The following is a 20,431-nucleotide window of genomic DNA, read 5'->3' on the forward strand; positions in this document are numbered from 1 at the left end:
CGGATGATTTGGATTATGCGAAGTTTGGTAGGGTGGAAGGTGAGCACCAGGGGCGTTCTGTCCTTGTTACGGTTGGAGGGGTGGTGTCTGAGGGCGGAGGTGCGGGATGTGGACGAGGTGCATTGGTGAAGGGCTTATGCTCAAAACGTCGAATTCTCTATTCCTGAGATGCTGCCTGGCCTGCTGTGCTTTGACCAGCAACACATTTGCAGAGGTGCATTGGAGGGCATCTTTAACCACGTGGGAAGGGAAATTGCAGTCTCTAAAGAAGGAAGCCATCTGGTGTGTTCTGTGGTGGAACTGGTCCTCCTGGGAGCAGATACGGTGGAGATGGAGGAATTGGAAATACGGGTTGACATTCTTGCAGAAGATTGGGTGTAATCCAGGTAGTTGTGGGAGTCGGTGGGTTTGTAAAAAAAATGTCAGTGTCATGACGATCGTCATGAATGGAGAAGTCCAGGAAGGGAAGGGAGGTGTCAGAGATGGTCCAGATAAATTTAAGGTCAGGGTGGAATGTGTTGGTGAAGTTGATGAATTGCTCAACCTCCTCGTGGGAGCAAGAGGTGGCGCCAATGCAGTCATCAATATAGCGGGGCGTGGTGCCGGTGTAATTACGGAAGATGGACTGTTCTACTTCACCAACAAAGAGACAGGCATAGCTGGGGCCCATACGGGTGCCCATGGCTACCTCTTTGGTCTGGAGGAAGTGGGATGCAGTAAGCATCACCTAATGTGATGATGTCACAGAGACATGTGCAGAGTAAAGAAAGAGTTACTAGGAGACAGACTAGAGGCTAGAATGTGTCTCACAGTCTCAGTCATAAAATAATGTCTGTTATATTCCTATAATCTATTAATAGTTGCAGAAATCAAACTTCCCACCATGTACCCAATAAGACTCTTGTAGTTAGACCAGAAAGGTAGCTGTCCTTATCCATGCTGTACCAATCCAAGCCCATGTGGGCTCACCCTAACTCACAGTGCTCCCTCTAATTCAAGGCTTCAAAGGGTAAGGCCATGAAACATGCTGGGGACCCAGAAGACTTTTTTTAAAACGAGCGGATACTTCCGATTGCTGGTGACAATAAACTTTGTGGCAAATATCACATTCATACTTCAGAGAATGACATTAAAAAGCATTTCGGACCTGCTGTAGATGATTTCAGGAATGGAAGAGTTCTCCAGAGTTACTTACGTGCCGCCATGCGGCGACACGGTGGCTCAGTGGTTAGCACTTCTGCCTCACAGCGCCAGGGACCCGGGTTCAATTCCTGCCTCGGGCAACTGGCCATGCTAAATTGTCCATAGTACTAGGTGCATTTGTCAGGAGTAAACGTAGGGGAATGGGACTGGGTGGATTGCTCTTTGGAGGGTCGGTGTGGGCCTGTTGGGTTGAAGGGCCTGTTTCCACTAATCTAATCTACTTTGTGAGGCAGTGGTCTGTGGAAGCACAGTTAAATCAGCGATCACAGAGATGTCAAGGATGGAATGAGATAAAACCAAGCGTTTTCTGTATAAAAGTGGTACTGTAATCCTAACTGACTAAAAGGACAGTGACTGTAAACAGAGGTTGGCAGCATTGACTGGACATCAATGTAGTAGTGTTTGGATACCACAAGGCAGGCCAAAGAAACAAAATGGATGTCATGAAGCAGAATTCATGATAGGAAAAGAGACCTGGCTAACTTGCTAACTAGGTCACTTGAAGCAGATCAAAGTTTAAGATATATACAAATTTGGTCCAATGAAATATGTTGGAAGGACAGTAGATCTCTCAGCAGGAGTCTGATGGAGCCTCTGAAGCTAGTTAGAAAAGTTCAGTAGAGTCGTTGCACATGAAGGGAAAACCTATCCAGAACAGCAGTAAAGTCAGGAAAACTGCCATTACCACAGAACATTAATCTTTAAAGATAATAAAATGTCCAAAAATAATGCAAGTTATGGTATCAGAAGTAGTTTCAATGAAAATAACTTTCAAAATGGGCCAAAGAGAACACAAAATTAGAAATCCTGGTGAAGAGGACTCTTGAAGTATAGACTAGTATAAACTAAGTCAGATGCTGAACAAGTAAAGTTACTCCTGTAGACATACGGAAATATAGCAGATGATGTTTCATTTACTTCTTGACATACAGATTTTGAAAACCTTTGTCAATTATTTCAACCTCAGAACTAATAAAGTCCTTTAAAAGGCATGATGAAGCGAAACACACCAGACTTTTATATAAATTACTATTGAGCACTTTGTTTGATGTCTACAAAGAATATGCAGAAATATCGAATAGAGAAAGCCATTCTCAGGTGAGTGAATCAAAGATCTGAAAACAAAACAATCAGTCCTAAGAGGATGGGATAAAAATCGAACAAGAGATCTGCAATTCATTTCTTAAGGTGAAAAAAAAAGTTAAAAGATACACTAAGTTAATAAAGTGAGAAACAAAAAAAACTTGCAGATGCTGGAATCCAAGGTAGGGAAGCAGGAGGCTGGGAGAACACAGCAAGTCCGGCAGCATCAGGCGAAGTCAACTTTTTGAGTGTTACTCTTCATCAGGATGGGTTGAAGAGGGTTACACCTGAAACGTTGACTTCTCCACCTCCTGATGCTGCCTGGCTTGCTATGTTCTTCCAGCCTCCTCCTTGTCTAAGTCAATAAAGTGGGTAAGGCAAACACAAGACATTACTTCAGCTACAGGCTTAGGAGCAGTACTCTTTCAGGAGCTGGTGGATATTGCAAGCAAGTCTATTATGTGTCAAGTGCATTATGTTGCATAGAACTTTGATATGCACTGATAGAGCAGAAAGCTGTCTCACTTACAGAGGCTTGCAAGAGGTTTTCCGATTATTTCCTTGCCCTGGAAGTGACCAAAATGGATCACAAACCTTTAGTTACTCCACTGATTGAGAAGGAACTAACAAGATTTCAACTTCACTTCATGAGATTCATTGGAAACTGGTCCATGTACGGATTGGTGGTTGACTACCTTACCAGGATTTACTCAAGGAGTTGACTCAGATATCTATTCACAACAGCACAATAGCCAGCTGGTCATGATCAGCCTAGCGAGATTCAATAAGAACAACTGAGTGATCAGGAATGTCTCACCATCTACCAATATTATACTGAAGGTTGTTCACTGTAAAGGCCCTGTGTTATTGCCAAGAAAACATACCTCAAATACAGGACTCACATTCCCATTGTTGATGACTTACTATGAGTGTATGATGAACCATGGGTCATCCTGCCTTCACTTCCAGAGGGCATCTTGGTAAAGCTGCACCAAGGACACTTGGGAATCACCCAGTGCCAGCCGAGATCTCAGTTAGCGGTGAGGTGGCTTGGGATTCTCCAGGGACATGAAGAGAGTCAGTGGGAATTGTTAGACCTGCTGCATCCATAGGCCTGAACAACGAAACATCGATGCCCACCACTGGACTGCGAGAATGTGTGGGAGATAGTTTTGATGGTATGATAGAATGCCTTACCTCAATATCATTGATTATTTCCCAATAGATTGAAGCTAAGAAATTGCCCAATAGAATGACCAGGAACACAGTTAACCAAATCTTTCAAGAAATATCTGCAATGCATGAAATTGTCTGGTCAATTTGGACAATGGCTACAATCTGTGAATGAGTGCTACAGCCACTTCACAGCCTGTTGTAGACTTGAACATGTTACGAGCACACTGTGGGACACAATCTATTGGGGAAGCTGGGCTTGGGATCAGAAACATTGAACACGAACTCTGACATTGACACCACACTGTTGCTGAATTTAGGCCATTCTGTTCCAATATGGGCTAGGACCATCAGAGCTACCAAGCAGTAAATGAAGAGCAATCCTATTATACACACCGGGTATTAATATACACCAACATGTGAGAAACCTGCCAGAGCGGGACAATAGGCATGCATCAGAAAAGTAATGATTGTCCGCAGAAACATGAACCTATGGAGATTATACATTGTCCACACACTGCTAAAGTCGCTATTTGAAAGAACCGTAGGAGGCTTGTCCCATTATGGTTGAGTCATCCACAGAATTATTGGATGCACCAAATACAAAACTGAAAATAGAAGGGACTACAGATCTCCAGGAAGATTGTCCAAGTCAACTACCTTCTACCCAACAATCTAACTTTGTTCCAAGTCTGAAGAGAACACATTCTACATCATCTAAATCTTATACAGTCAAAGACTTGGGAATATGGAGTAGTGCTCAATGTAAATATATTCGTAAATGTACGATAATATAATGCAAAACAAATTGAGGGGGGAGTGAGGTGCAAATCTGAAAGGGTTCATTCTTAATTGAATGCCATCAGTACCATCCACTGTGATGATATAATGGGGACTTGGGCAGAGTTAACAGGGACCTGGGAGGAGACAGACCTGAGGCTAGTGTATTCCTGGTAGTCTCTAACATAAAGTCGGTCACATTCCTGTACTCTATAAATAACATCAGCAATACAGGAAATATCCTAGTGTTTACTTATCAAGAGTCTTCCAGTTAAACCAGAGCAGTGGGTATTTCTCTATATCTATACCACTTCAGGTTTGAAGGAACCTACAGGCACAATCATAACGAGTGTTGTCAGTGCAATGATAATTAAAGGGACAGTATCACCAAAGGGAGCACTTTATCCAAGACACTTTGCAACTTTGGAATTAATGCTGCTTGTAACTGTTTTGTACCACCAACTGCATTGGCGAAGCCATTGTTTTGCAAATTGACCCATCTTGTTGTGTATTCACAAACTGAACAAAGTATTGGGCAGATTTTCATAATGGGGACATACTGATCGTGTAGATATGCATTTCCTTTAACAATGCAATGTCAGTGATTAACTCACATGGTTCATAAAAAAAAATTGAGACGTTTGACTGTTTAACTTATGAAATACGTGAGTAAATGTTGTTAGATTGTTTCATTTCCCTTCTGATGTCCAAATCTGATGAATTTTGTTATTAAAGAGAGGTTTCCTTGCTGCAGGAAGTGTATTGGTTGCCGTAGCACTCTATTCTGTGGTTACAGAAACGAGGCTAGAAATTAGTGCTGGGTACCAGCTAGTTTGAGACCTGGCCTGGCTGGTGATGAAGAAACCTGAGTTTTTCAGTGGAAAACCAGTTAGAGTCAATAACTGTAGCCTTACTGGCACATTTTTATAATCCTGTTCTCACTGAGAGAGAAATTTGAATCATGAGGACCCATTCATGAGATTCTAATTTTCTCACAAAAATTCTCATGCAACCTTTAAGAATTTGTAGAAAATAAATTCCTGTGGGTCAAAATGGAGAGAAATGCTTGCAAGCACATACCCAGGAACATATCACAGGTGTTTGACCTTGTGACAGTGAAGGAACAACAACATATTTCCAAGTCAGGATGGTGAGTGGCTTGGAGGGGAACTTGTAGGGCTGGTGTTTTCTTTTATCTGCTGCCCTTGTCCTTCAAGGTGAAAGTGGTCATGGGCTTGGAAGATGCTGCCTAATGATCTTTGGTGAGTTTCTGCAGTGCATCTTCAGATAGTACACGTTGCTGCTACTGAGCATCCATGGTGGTGAGAGTGGATGTTTGTGGATGGAGTGCGAATCAAGTGGGCTGCTTTATCCTGGATGATGTCAAGCTTCTTGAGTGTTGTTGGAGCTGCACTCATCCAGAGAAGTGAGGGGTATTCCATCACACTCCTGACCTGTGTCTAGTAGATGGTGGACAGGCTTTGTGGGGTCTGTAGGATAGACAGAAATCCTCTTCATCTAAAATACTGAATGTTCATGGTAGAAGGAGTAGATGTTTGTGGATGTGGTGCCAATCAAGCAGGCTGCTTTGTCCTAGATGGTGTCGAGCTTCTCGAGTGTTGTTGGGGCTGGCCCCATCCAGGGAAGTGAAGAATAGTCCGTCACATTCCTGACTGCTGCTATTTGATAGCACAGAAATTTGAGCAAGGTGGGAAGTAAGTTTGTGCCAAAGAATTCTTAGCTCCTAACTTGTTCTTATAGTCAGTGTTTATATTGCTAATCCAGTTCAGTTTCTGTGCAAAAGTAATGCTTCAGCTGCTGATAATAGGGATTCAGTGATGGTCACTCTATTGAATATCAAGAAGGAAATGGTTAGATTCTCTCTAGTTGAAGGTGGTCATTGCCTGGCACTTCAGTGGGATGATCAATACTTGTTGCTTACTAGCTTAAACTTGAATATTGTCCATTTTACTGCACATGTATGGACACAGACTGCTTCAATATCTGATAAGATGCAAATCAAACTCAACATTGAGCAATCATTAAAAATCGAGTTTCTCAAAAAACCAGGACCTGATTAACACAGATCTCAGAGGGCTATACATTGTTGTCTTGCCTTATGTTACTGATAAATAACACAGACTGAGTCATGTGGATTTAGTTCACTCGCAAAGCTCTCACAGATTTATGAACAGCTCAGATTACAAATTACAGTATAGTTAAACAGGTATGCATGCTTTTAGCTCGATTACATGTGGAAGTATGCCATGTAGTTTACATTCTGAACTTCGCAGCATATTAAACTCTTAAAGTAACACAGTTCTTAAAACAATGGCACTAAGAAGGAAAGTGCAAAGATAGAGTGCTGAGCCATTGATGGATTTAAAATGAGGAGCAGGAGGCTTTAAAATGTAAGTATTGGATATGTACGTAGGAGTGTAAGTTTGCAAACATAGGCATCAAACACTAAGGAGAACTGATATGAGTTAGGATGCAAGCAACAGGGTCCTGGATGATTTCAGATGTAAGTTCAGCAAGTTGGAATCATCAGGTTAAGAGATGCCAACTAAAAACTGAAAGAACTGCAGATGCTGCAAATCAGAAACTAAAACAAATTGCTGGAAACGCTCAGCAGGTCTGACAGCATCTGTGAAGAGAAATCAGAGTTAACGTTTTGGGTCCAGTGACCCTTCCACAGAAAGGACAATGGATTTGAAACATTAGTTCTGATTCTCTTCACAGATTTTGCCAGACCTGCTGGGCATTTCTAGCAAATTCTGCTTTTGCAGGAGATACCAAAGCCAGGGATGAGCAATTAACTGACGGGGAATTATGGCAGGATCAATGACGATGATGAGTTTGAGCAACCTGCTGCAACACAATGTGGATAAGTCACCCATTACAACACATCACTTACTTCCATTCTGATACTCAGTCACCATGAGAGAAACTCAGTGAAAACGTATAAACATGCACAGTGTGGGTAACTTTTTAATCAAATATGAGAATGTACATCTGTGTGTGATCTGTGACTATCATATTTACGTCAGTCCTCTGTGTAATCTGCAACTTTAACAATTACATGAATCCTATCTGTTATCTGTGACTATAAAATTTACACTAGTCTTGTGTGGTACCTCTGTGAAAAATATTTACACCAATCCTGTGTACTGACTGTGACTATAACATTTACACCAATCCTTTGCGTTCACTGTGACTAATATATTTACACCAATCCTGTGTATTGTCTGTGTCTATAATATTCACACCATCCTGTGTAGTGTCTGTGTAAATAATATTTACAACAATCCTGTATACTGTCTGTGTCTATAATATTTAGAACAATCCTGTGTCCTGTCTGTGACTAATGTATATTTACACCAATCCTGAGTACTGTCTGTGATGACAATATTTACACCAATCCTGTGTACTGACTGTGACTATAACATTTACACCAATCCTTTGTGTTCACTGTGACTAATATATTTACACCAATCCTGTGTATTGTCTGTGTCTATAATATTCACACCATCCTGTGTAGTGTCTGTGTAAATAATATTTACAACAATCCTGTATACTGTCTGTGTCTATAATATTTAGAACAATCCTGTGTCCTGTCTGTGACTAATGTATATTTACACCAATCCTGAGTACTGTCTGTGATGACAATATTTACACCAATTCTGTGTACTGTCTGTGTCTGTAATATTACACCAATCCTGTGTAGTCTACGTCTATAATATTTACACCAATCCTCTGTACTGTCTGCATCTATAATATTTACATCAATCCTGTGTACTGTGTGTGACTATAATATTTACACCAATCCTGAGTCCTGGCTGTGTCTATAATATTTACACGAGTCATGTGTACTGTCCGTGACTATAATATTTACACCAATCCTATGTACTGTCTGTGTCTATAATATTTACACCAATCCTGTGTACTGTATGTGACAAAATATTTACACCAATCCTGAGTCCTGGCTGTGTCTATAATATTTACACGGGTCATGTGTACTGTCCGTGACTATAATATTTACACCAATCCTGTGTACTGGCTGTGACTATAATATTTACACCAATCCTGTGAACTGTCTGTGACAATAATATTTACACCAATTCTGAGTCCTGTCTGTGTCTACAATATTTATACCAATCCTATATACTGTCTGTGTCTATGATATTTACACGAATCCTGTGTACTGTCTGTGTCTATAATATTTACACCAATCTTGTGTACTGTCTGTGTCTACAATATTTACACCAATCTTGTGTAATGTCTGTGGAAATAATATTTAGACCAATCCTGTGTACTCTCTGTGTCTATAATGTTTACAACAATCCTGTGAACTGTTTGTGACTATAATATTTACACCAATCCTGTGTACTGTCTGTGAGAATAATATTTTAACCAATCCTGTGTCCTGTCTGTGTCTATAATACTTACAACAATCCTGTGTACTGTCTGTGTCTATAATATTTACACCAATCCTGAGTATTTTCTGTGTCTATAATATTTATAGCAATCCTGTGTACTGTCTGTGACAATAATATTTACACCAATCCTGTGTACTGTCTGTGACTATAATATTTACACCAATCCTGTGTACTGTGACTATAATATTTACAACAATACAGAGTCCTGTCTGTGACTATGATATTTACACCAATCCTGAGTCCTGGCTGTGTCTATAATATTTACACGGGTCATGTGTACTGTCCGTGACTATAATATTTACACCAATCCTGTGTACTGGCTGTGACTATAATATTTACACCAATCCTGTGAACTGTCTGTGACAATAATATTTACACCAATTCTGAGTCCTGTCTGTGTCTACAATATTTATACCAATCCTATATACTGTCTGTGTCTATGATATTTACACGAATCCTGTGTACTGTCTGTGTCTATAATATTTACACCAATCTTGTGTACTGTCTGTGTTTACAATATTTACACCAATCTTGTGTAATGTCTGTGGAAATAATATTTAGACCAATCCTGTGTACTCTCTGTGTCTATAATGTTTACAACAATCCTGTGAACTGTTTGTGACTATAATATTTACACCAATCCTGTGTACTGTCTGTGAGAATAATATTTTAACCAATCCTGTGTCCTGTCTGTGTCTATAATACTTACAACAATCCTGTGTACTGTCTGTGTCTATAATATTTACACCAATCCTGAGTATTTTCTGTGTCTATAATATTTATAGCAATCCTGTGTACTGTCTGTGACAATAATATTTACACCAATCCTGTGTACTGTCTGTGACTATAATATTTACACCAATCCTGTGTACTGTGACTATAATATTTACAACAATACAGAGTCCTGTCTGTGACTATGATATTTACACCAATTCTGAGTCCTGTCTGTGTCTATAATATTTACACCAATCCTGTATACTGTCTGTGACTATAATATTTACACAAATCCTGTGTACTGTCTGTGACTATAATATTTAAGCCAATCCTGTGTACTGTCTATCTCTATAATATTTACACCAATCCTGTGTGCTGTCTGTGTCTATAATGTTTACACCAATCCTGTGAACTGTTTGTGACTATAATATTTACACCAATCCTATGTGCTGTCTGAGGAAATAATATTTACACCAATCCTGTGTATTGTCTGTGCGAATAATATTTACACCAATCCTGTGTACTGTCAGTGTCTATAATATTTACACCATTCTTTTGTATTGTCTGTGTCTCTAATATTTACACCAATCCTGAGTATTTTCTGTATCAATAATATTTACACCCATCCTGTGAACTGTCTGTGTCTATAATATGTACACCAATACTGTGTACTGTCTATGGAAATAATATTTACACCAATCTTTTGTACTGTCTGTGACAATAATATTTACACCAATCTTTTGTACTGTCTGTGACTATAATATTTACACCAATCCTGTGTACTGTCTGTGACAATAATATTTACACCAATCTTTTGTACTGTCTGTGACTATAATATTTACACCAATCCTGTATACTGTATGTGACTATAATATTTACACCAATCCTGTGTCCTGGCTGTGACTATAATATTTACACCAATCCTGTGTACTGTCTGTGTAAATAATATTTACACCAATCCTGTATACTGTCTGTGTCAATAATATTTACGCCAATCCTATGAACTCTCTGTGGCTATAATATTTACACTAATCCTGAGTACTGTCTGTGTCTATGATATTCACACAAATCCTGTGTAATGTCTGTCTATAATATTCACACCAATCTTGTGAACTGCCTGTGACTATAATATTTACATCAATCCTGTGTACTGTCTGTGTCTAAATATTTACACCAATCCTGTGTACTGTCTGTGACTATAATATTTACACCAATACTGTGTAATGTCTGTGGAAATAATATTTACACCAATTCTGCGCACTCTCTGTGTCTATAATTTTACACCAATCCTGTGTAATGTCTGTCACTATAATATTTACACCTATCATGTGTACTGTCTGTGACTACAATATTTACGCCAATTTTGTGTATTATGTGTGTCCATAATATTTACACCAGTCCTGTGTACTGTCTTTGGAAATAATATTTACACCAATTGTGTGTCCTGTCTGTGCTTATAATATTCAGACCAGCCCTGTGTACTGTTTGTGTCTATAATATTTACACGTATCCTGTGTACTGTCTGTGTAAATAATATTTACACCAATCCTTTGAACTATTTGTGACTATAATATTTACACCAATCCTGTGTACTGTCAGTGTCTGTAATATTTACATCAATCCTGTGTACTGTCTGTGTCTAAATATTTACACCAATCCTGTGTACTGACTGTGTCTATAATATTTACACCAATCCTGTGTAATGTCTGTGACTATAATATTTACACCAATCCTGTGTACTGTCTGTGTCTAAATATTTACACCAATCCTGTGTACTGACTGTGTCTATAATATTTACACCAACCCTGTGTAATGTCTGTGACTATAATATTTACACCAATCCTGTGAACTGTTTGTGTCTAAATATTTACACCAATCCTGTGAACTGTTTGTGACTATAATATTTACACCAATCCTGCATACTGTGTGTCTATAATATTTACACCAGTCATGTGAAATGTCTGTAACTATAATATTTACAACAACCCTGTGAACTGTTTGTGACTATAATATGTACACCAATCATATGTACGGTCTGTGGAAATAATATTTACACCAATCCTTTGAACTATTTGTGACGATAATATTTACTCCAATCCTGCGTACTGTCTGTGACTATAATATTTACACCCGTCCTGTGTACTGTCTGTGGAAATAATATTTACACCAATCCTGTGTACTGTCTGTGACTATAATACTTACACCAATCCTGCGTGCTGCCTGTGTCTATAATATTTACACCAGTCATGTGTACTGTCTGTGGAAATAATATTTACACCAATCCTGTGTACTGTCTGTGACTATAATACTTACACCAATCCTGCGTGCTGCCTGTGTCTATAATATTTACACCAGTCATGTGTACTGTCTGTGGAAATAATGTTTACACCAATCCTGTGTACTGTCTGTGTAAATAATATTTAGACCAATCCTGTGTACTGTCTGTGTCTATAATATTTACACCAATCCTTTGAACTATTTGTGACTATAATATGTACACCAAACCTGTGTACTGTCTGTGGAAATAATATTTACACCAATCCAGTGTAATGTCTGTGGAAATAATATTTACACCAATCCTTTGAACTATTTGTGACTATAATATTTACACCAATCTTGTGTACTGTCTGTTTCTATAATATTTACACCGATCCTGTGTACTGTCTGTGGAAACAATATTTACACCAATCCTGTGTCCTGTCTGTGTCTATAATATTTACACCAATCCTGTGTAATGTCGGTGGAAATAATATTTACACCAATCCTGTGTACTGTCTGTGACTATAACATTTACACCAATCCTGTATACTGTCTGTGACTATAATATTTACACCAATCCTGTGTACTGTCTGTGACTATAACATTTACACCGATCCAATGTACTGTCTATACCGATAATATTTACACCAATCCAGGTAACTGTCTGTGTAAATAATATTTACACCATTCCTGTGTACTGTCTGTGACTATAATATTTATGCCAATCCAGAGTACTTTCTGTGTCTATAACATTTACACCCATCCTGTGTACTGTCTGTGTCTATAATATTTACACCAATAATGTGTACTGTCTGTGACTATAATATTTATGCCAATCCAGAGTACTGTCTGTGTCTATAATATTTACACCAATCCTGTGTACTGTCTGTGGAAATAATATTTACACCAATCTTGTATACTGTCTGTGACTATAATATTTACACCAATCCTGTGTACTGTCTGTGACTATAATATTCACATCCATCCTGTGAACTGTATGTGACTATAATATTTATACCAATCCTGTGTATTTTCTGTGTCTGTAATATTTACACCAATCCTGCTTACTGTCTATGTCTATAATATTTACACCAGTCATGTGTATTGTCTATGACTAGAATATTTACACCAATCCTGTGTAATGTCTATGGAAATAATATTTACACCAAACCTGTGTAGTCTCTGTGTAAATAATATTTACACCCATCCTGTGTACTGTCTGTGACTATAATATTTAAACCAATCCTGTGTACTGTCAGTGACTATAATATTTACACCAATCCAGGTAACTGTCTGTGTAAATAATATTTACACCCATCCTGTGCACTGTCTGTGACACAATTTACACAAATCCAGTGAAACTGTCTGTGACTATAATATTTACACAAATCCAGTGAACTGTCTGTGACTATAATATTTACGCCAATCCAGTGTACTTTCTGTGTCTATAACATTTACACCCATCCTGTGTACTGTCTATGTCTATAATATTTACACCAATCCTGTGTAGTGTCTGTGTCTAAATATTTACACCAATCCTGTGTACTGTCTGTGACTATAATATTTACACTAATCCTGCGTACTGTGTGTGTCTATAATATTTACACCAATCCTGCGAATTGTTTGTGACTATAATATTTACACAAATCCTGTGTAGTGTCTGTGTCTATAACATTTACACCAATCCTGTGTACTGTCTGTGTCTAAATATTTACACCAATCCTGTGAACTGTTTGTGACTATAATATTTATAGTGACCCTGCTGGACACACTTTCCTCATTCCTGATGAAGGGCTTATGCCCGAAACGTCGAATTTCCTGCTCCTTGGATGCTGCCTGACCTGCTGCGCTTTAACCAGCAACACATTTTCAGCTCTGATCTCCAGCATCTGCAGACCTCACTTTTTACTATAATATTTACAACAATCCAGTGTACTGTCTGTGGAAATAATAATTACACCAATCATGTGAACTGACGGTGACTATAATATTTACACCATTCCTGTGTAATGTCTGTGTAAATAATATTTACACCAATCTTGTGTACTGTCTGTGTCTATAACATTGACTGTCTGATTGTTCCTGTCAGTACACCGATCCTGTGTACTGTCTGTTTAAATAATATTTACACCAATCCTGTGACCTGTCTGTATCTATAATATTTACACCAATCCTGTGTATTGTCTGTGACAATAATATTTACACCAATCCTGTGTACTGTCTATGTCTATAATATTTTCACCAATCCTCTGTACTGTCTGTGCCTATAATATTTACACCAATCTTGTGTACTGTCTGTGACAATAATATTTACTCCAATCCTGTGTCCTGTCTGTATCTATAATATTTACACCAATCCTGTGTACTGTCTGTTTAAATAATATTTACACCAATCCTGTGACCTCTCTGTATCTATAATATTTACACCAATCCTGTGTACTGTCTGTGACAATAATATTTACACCAATCCTGTGTACTGTCTATGTCTATAATATTTTCACCAATCCTCTGTACTGTCTGTGCCTATAATATTTACACCAATCTTGTGTACTGTCTGTGACAATAATATTTACTCCAATCCTGTGTCCTGTCTGTATCTATAATATTTACACCAATCCTGTGTACTGTCTGTGTAAATAATATTTACACCAATCCTCTGTACTGAACATAGAACATAGAATATAGAACATAGAAAAATACAGCGCAGTACAGGCCCTTCGGCCCTCGATGTTGCGCCGACCAAAGTCTACCTAACCTACACTAGCCCAATAACCTCCATATGCTTATCCAATGCCCGCTTAAATGACCATAAAGAGGGAGAGTTCACCACTGCTACTGGCAGGGCATTCCATGAACTCACAACCCGCTGTGTAAAGAATCTACCCCTAACATCTGTCCTATACCTACCACCCCTTAATTTAAAGCTGTGTCCCCTAGTAACAGCTGACTCCATTAACAGAAAAAGGTTCTCAGTGTCTACCCTATCTAAACCCCTAATCATCTTGTACACCTCGATCAAATCTCCCCTAAACCTTCTTTTCTCCAATGAGAACAGCCCCAAGTGCCTCAGCCTTTCCTCATACGATCTTCCTACCATGCCAGGCAACATTCTGGTAAACCTCCTCTGCATTCGTTCCAATGCCTCCACATCCTTCCTATAGTATGGCGACCAAAACTGCACACAATACTCCAGATGAGGCCGCACCAGAGTTTTATACAACTGCAACATGACCTCAGGACTCTGGAACTCAATTCCTCTACCAATAAAGCCCAGTACACCGTATGCCTTCTTCACAGCACTATTTACCTGGGTGGCAACTTTCAGAGATCTGTGTACATGGACACCAAGATCCTTCAGCTCATCCACACTACCAAGTAGCCTACCATTAGCCCAGTAATCCATCTTCTTGTTACTCCTACCAAAGTGAATGACTTCACACTTAGCTACATTGAACTCCATTTGCCACCTTTCTGCCCAGTTCTGCAACTTATCTATATCCCGCTGTAACCTGCCACATCCTTCTTCGCTGTCCACAACTCCACCGACTTTCGTGTCATCCGCAAACTTGCTCACCCAGCTTTCAAGGCCCTCCTCTAGATCATTTATAAAGATGACAAACAGCAATGGTCCCAAAACAGACCCTTGTGGAACACCGCTAGTAACTGCACTCCAAGATGAACCTATTCCATCAACTACTACCCTCTGTCTCCTTCCAGCCAGCCAATTCCTAATCCAAACCTCTAATGCACCCTCAATGCCATACCTCCGTAGTTTTTGCATTAGCCTACCATGGGGTACTTTATCGAACGCCTTGCTAAAATCCATATACACCACATCTACTGCTTTACCCTCGTCCACCTCCTTAGTCACCTTCTCAAAGAACTCAGTAAGGTTTGTGAGGCACAACCTGCCCTTCACAAAACCATGCTGACTATCCTTGATCACGTTATTCCTATCCAGATGTTCATAAATCCTATCCCTTACAATTTTCTCTACTGTCTGCATCTATAATATTTTCACCAATCCTCTGTACTGTCTGTGTCTATAATATTTTCACAAATCCTATGTACTGTCTGTGTCTATAATATTTACACCAATCCTGTGTACTGTCTGTGACTATATTTACACCAATCCTGTGTACTGTCTGTGTCTATAGTATTTCCACGAATCCTGTGTAATGCTGTGTACAGTCTGTGAAAATAATATTGACACCTATCCTGTATACTGACTGTCTATAATATTTTCACCAATGCAGTGTACTGTCTGTGGAAATAATATTTACACCAATTCGGTGTACTGTCTGTGTCTATGACATTTACACCCATGCTGTGTACTGTCTGTGACTATAATATTTACACCAATCCTGTGTACTGTCTGTGACTATAATATTTACACCATTCCTGTGAATTATCTGTGATTATAATATTTATACCAATTGTGTGTACTGTCTGTGTCTATAATATTTACATGAATCCTGTGTACCGTCTGTGTCTGTAATATTTACACCAATCCTGTGTACTGTCTGTGACTGTAATAATTATACCAATCCTGTGTAATCTCTGTGACTATATTTTCACCAATCCTATCTACTGTCTGTGTAAATAATATTTACACTAATCATATGCACTGTCTGTGCAAATAATTATTATACTAATCATGTGCACTGTCTGTGTATAATATTTACAGCAATACTGTGTACAGTCTGTGATAATAATATTAACACCAATCCTGTGTACAGTCTGTATCTATAATATTTACACCTATCCTATGTACTGTCTGTGTAAATAATATTTACACCAATCTTGTGTACTGTCTGTGTCTATAATACTTTCAACAATCCTGTGTACTGTTTGTGTCTATAATATTTACACCAATCCTGTATACAATCTGTGACTATAATATTTACACCAATTCTGTGTCTATACTATTTCCACGAATCCTGTGTAATGCTGTGTACAGTCTGTGAAAATAATATTAACACCTATTCTGTATACTGTCTATCTATAATATTTTAACCAATGCAGTGTACTGTCTGTGGAAATAATATTTACACTAATCCTGTGTACTGTCTGTGTCTATAATATTTACAACAATCCTGTGTACTGTCTGTGACTATAATATTTACACCAATCCAGTGTACTGTCTGTGTCAATAATATTTACACCAATCCTGTGTACTGTCAGTGTCTATAATATTTGCTCCAATCCAGTGTACTGTCTGTGTCTATAATATTTACACCAATCCTGTGCACTGTCTGTGTAAATAATATTTACACCAATCCTATGTACTGTCTGTGTAAATAATATTTACACCAATCCTGTGTACTGCTTGTGTCTATAATATTTACACCAAGGTTGCATATGTCTGTGACTATAATATTTCCACCAAAACTGTGTTCTGTCTGTGTCCATTCCATTTACACCGATACAGTGTACCGTCTGTGTCGATAATATTTGCACCCATCCTGTATACAGCCTGTGACTGTAATATTTACACAAGTCCTGTGTACAGTCTGTCACTATAATATTTACACTAATTCTGTGTACTGTCTGTGACTATATTTACACCAATCCTATGTACTGTATGTGTCTAAAATATTTACACCGATCCTGTGTACTGTCTGTGTAAATAATAATTACACCAATCCTGTGTATTTTCTGTGTCCGTAATATTTACACCGATCCTTTGTACCTTCTGTGGAAATACCATTTTCACCAATCCTGTGTACTGTTTCTGTCTATAACATTGACACAAATCCTGTGTACTGTCTGTGACAATAATATTTACACCAGTTCTGTACACTGTCTGTGTTTATAACATTGACATCAATCCTGTGAACTGTCTGTGTCTATAATATTTTCACCAATCCTGTGTACCATATGAGACTATAATATTTACACCAATCCTGTGTACATTCTTTGTAAATAATATTTACACCAATCCTGTGTCCTGTCTGTATCTATAATATTTACACCAATCCTGTGTACTGTCTGTGTAAATAATATTTACACCAAACCTGTGTACTGTCTGTGACTATAATATTTACACCAATCCTGTGTATTGTCTGTGACTATAGTATTTACACCAATCCTGTGTAATGTCTGTGTCTATAATAATTACACCAATCCTGTGTACTGTCTGTGTCTATAACATTGACATCAATCCTGTGTACTGTCTGTGTCCATAATATTTACTCCAATCCTGTGACCTGTCTGTGACAATAATATTTACACCAATCCTGTGTACTGTCTGTGTAAATAATATTTACACCAATCCTGTGTATTGTCTGTATCCATAATGTTTACACAAATCTTGTGTACTGTCTGTGTCTATAACATTTACACCAATGCTGAGTACAGTCTGTGTAAATAATATTTACACCAATCCTATGTACTGTCTGTGTCTAAAACATTGGCATCAATCCTGTGTACTGTCTGTGTCTGCACTATTTACACCAATCCTGTGTACCGTCTGTGTCGATAATATTTACACCCATCCTGTATACAGTCTGTGATTATAATATTTACACCAATACTGTGTACTGTCTGTGTCTATACTATTTCCACGAATCCTGTGTAATGCTGTGTACAGTCTGTGACAATAATATTTACACCAATCCTGTGTAGTGTCTGTGTCTACACTATTTACACCAATCCTGTGTACTGTCTGTGACAATAATATTTACACCAAACCTGTATAGTGTCTGTGTCTATAACGAGGAGAAAGTGAGGTCTGCAGATGCTGGACATCAGAGCTGAAAATTTGTTGCTGGAAATGCCCAGCAGGTCAGGCAGCATCCAAGGAACAGGAGATTCGACGTTTCGGGCATAAGCCCTTCTTCAGGGATTGTCGAATATCCTGTTCCTTGGATGCTGCCTGACCTGCTGCGCTTTTCCAGCAACACATTTTCACCTCTGTGTCTATAACATTGTCACCAATCCTGTGTACTGTCTGTGTAACTAATATTTACACCAATCAAGTGCACTATCTGTGTAAATAATATTTACACCAATCCTGTGTACTGTCTGTGACTATAATATTCACACCAATCCTGTGTACTGTCTGTGTCTATAATATTTACACCAATCCTGTGTACTGTCTGTACCTATAATATTTACAGCAGTCCTGTGTACTGTCTGTGTAAATAATATTTACACCAATCCAGTGTACTGTCTGTTTACATAATATTTACATCAATCAAGTGCACTGTCTATGTAAATAATATTTACACCAATCCTGTGTACTGTCTGTGACTAAAATATTTGCACCAATCCTGTGTACTCTCTGTTACTATAATATTTACAGCAATCCTGTATAAAGTCTGTGTCTATAATATTTACACCAATCCTGTGTACTGTCTGTGTCTATAATATTTACAGCAGTCCTGTGTACTGTCTGTGTAAATTATATTTACACCAATCCTGTGTACTGTCTGTGTCTATAACATCTACCCCAATTCTGTCCACAGTCTGTGTCTATAACATTGACACCAATCCTGTGTAACATATGTGTCTAAGATATTTACACCAATCCTGTGTACTGTATGTGACTATAATATTTACCCCAATCCTATGTACTCTCTGTGTCTATACTATTTCCACGAATCCTGTATAAAGTCTGTGTCTATAATATTTACACCAATCCTGTGTACTGTCTGTGTCTATAATATTTACAGCAGTCCTGTGTACTGTCTATGTAAATAATATTTACACCGATCCTGTTCCTGTCTGTGGAAATAATATTTACACCAATCCTGTGTACTGTTTCTGTCTATAACATCTACACCAATCCTGTATCCTGTCTGAATCATATAATATTTACACCAAACCTGTGTCCTTTCTGTGACTATAATATTTACACCAATCCTGTGTACTGTATGTGTCTAAAATAATTTCACCAATTCTGTGTACTGTCTGTGTAAATAATATTTACACCAATCCTGTGTACTGCCTGTGACTATAATATTTACACTGATCCTGTATACAGTCTGTGACTATAATATTTACACCAATTCTGTATACTTTCTGTATCTATAATATTTACACCAATTCTGTATACTGTCTGTGACTACAATATTTTCATCAATGCTGTGTACAGTCTGTGAAAATAATATAAACACCTATCCTGTATACTGCCTGTCTACAATATTTACACCAATGCTCTGTACAGTCTGTGTAAATAATATTTACACAAATCCTGTGTACTGTCTGTGTCTATAACATTTACACCAATCCTGTATATTGATAGTGACGATTATATTTACACCAATCCTGGGTATTTTCTGTGTCTATAATACTTACACCAATCCTGTGTACTGTCTGTGACAATAATATTTACACCAATCCTGTATACTGTCTGTGTCTATAATATATACACCAATCCTGTGTACTGTCTGTGTCCATAACATTTACACCAATCCTATATACTCAGTGACGATTATATTTACACCATTCCTGTGTATTTTCTGTGTCTATAATATGTTTCTACTAATCCTGTGCACTGTCTGTGTAAATAATATTAACACCAATCCTGTGTACTGTCTGTGTAAATAATATTTACACCAACCCCGTGTACTGTCTGTGATTACAATATTGACATCAATCCTGAGTACTGTCAGTGTCTAAAATATTTTCACCAATCCTGTGTACTGTCTGTGTCTATATTTATATCAATGCTGAGTACAGTCTGTGTAAATAATATTAACACCAATCCTGTGTACTTCTGTGTATATAATATTTACACCAATCCTGTGTACTGCCTGTGTCTATACTATTTCCAC

The 20,431-nt window shown here is 38.1% G+C and overlaps 1 protein-coding gene across 5 annotated transcripts in view; it reads left to right on the forward strand.

Annotated features, from left to right (window-relative positions):
• The window catches only part of LOC132824140 (tetraspanin-18-like), a 186,531-nt gene that overhangs the window by 125,975 nt on the left and 40,125 nt on the right, over window positions 1-20,431 (forward strand). The gene's annotated exons all lie outside the window — the stretch shown is intronic.

Source organism: Hemiscyllium ocellatum, chromosome 18 (assembly GCF_020745735.1).
Source record: "Hemiscyllium ocellatum isolate sHemOce1 chromosome 18, sHemOce1.pat.X.cur, whole genome shotgun sequence".
NCBI lineage: Eukaryota > Metazoa > Chordata > Chondrichthyes > Orectolobiformes > Hemiscylliidae > Hemiscyllium > Hemiscyllium ocellatum.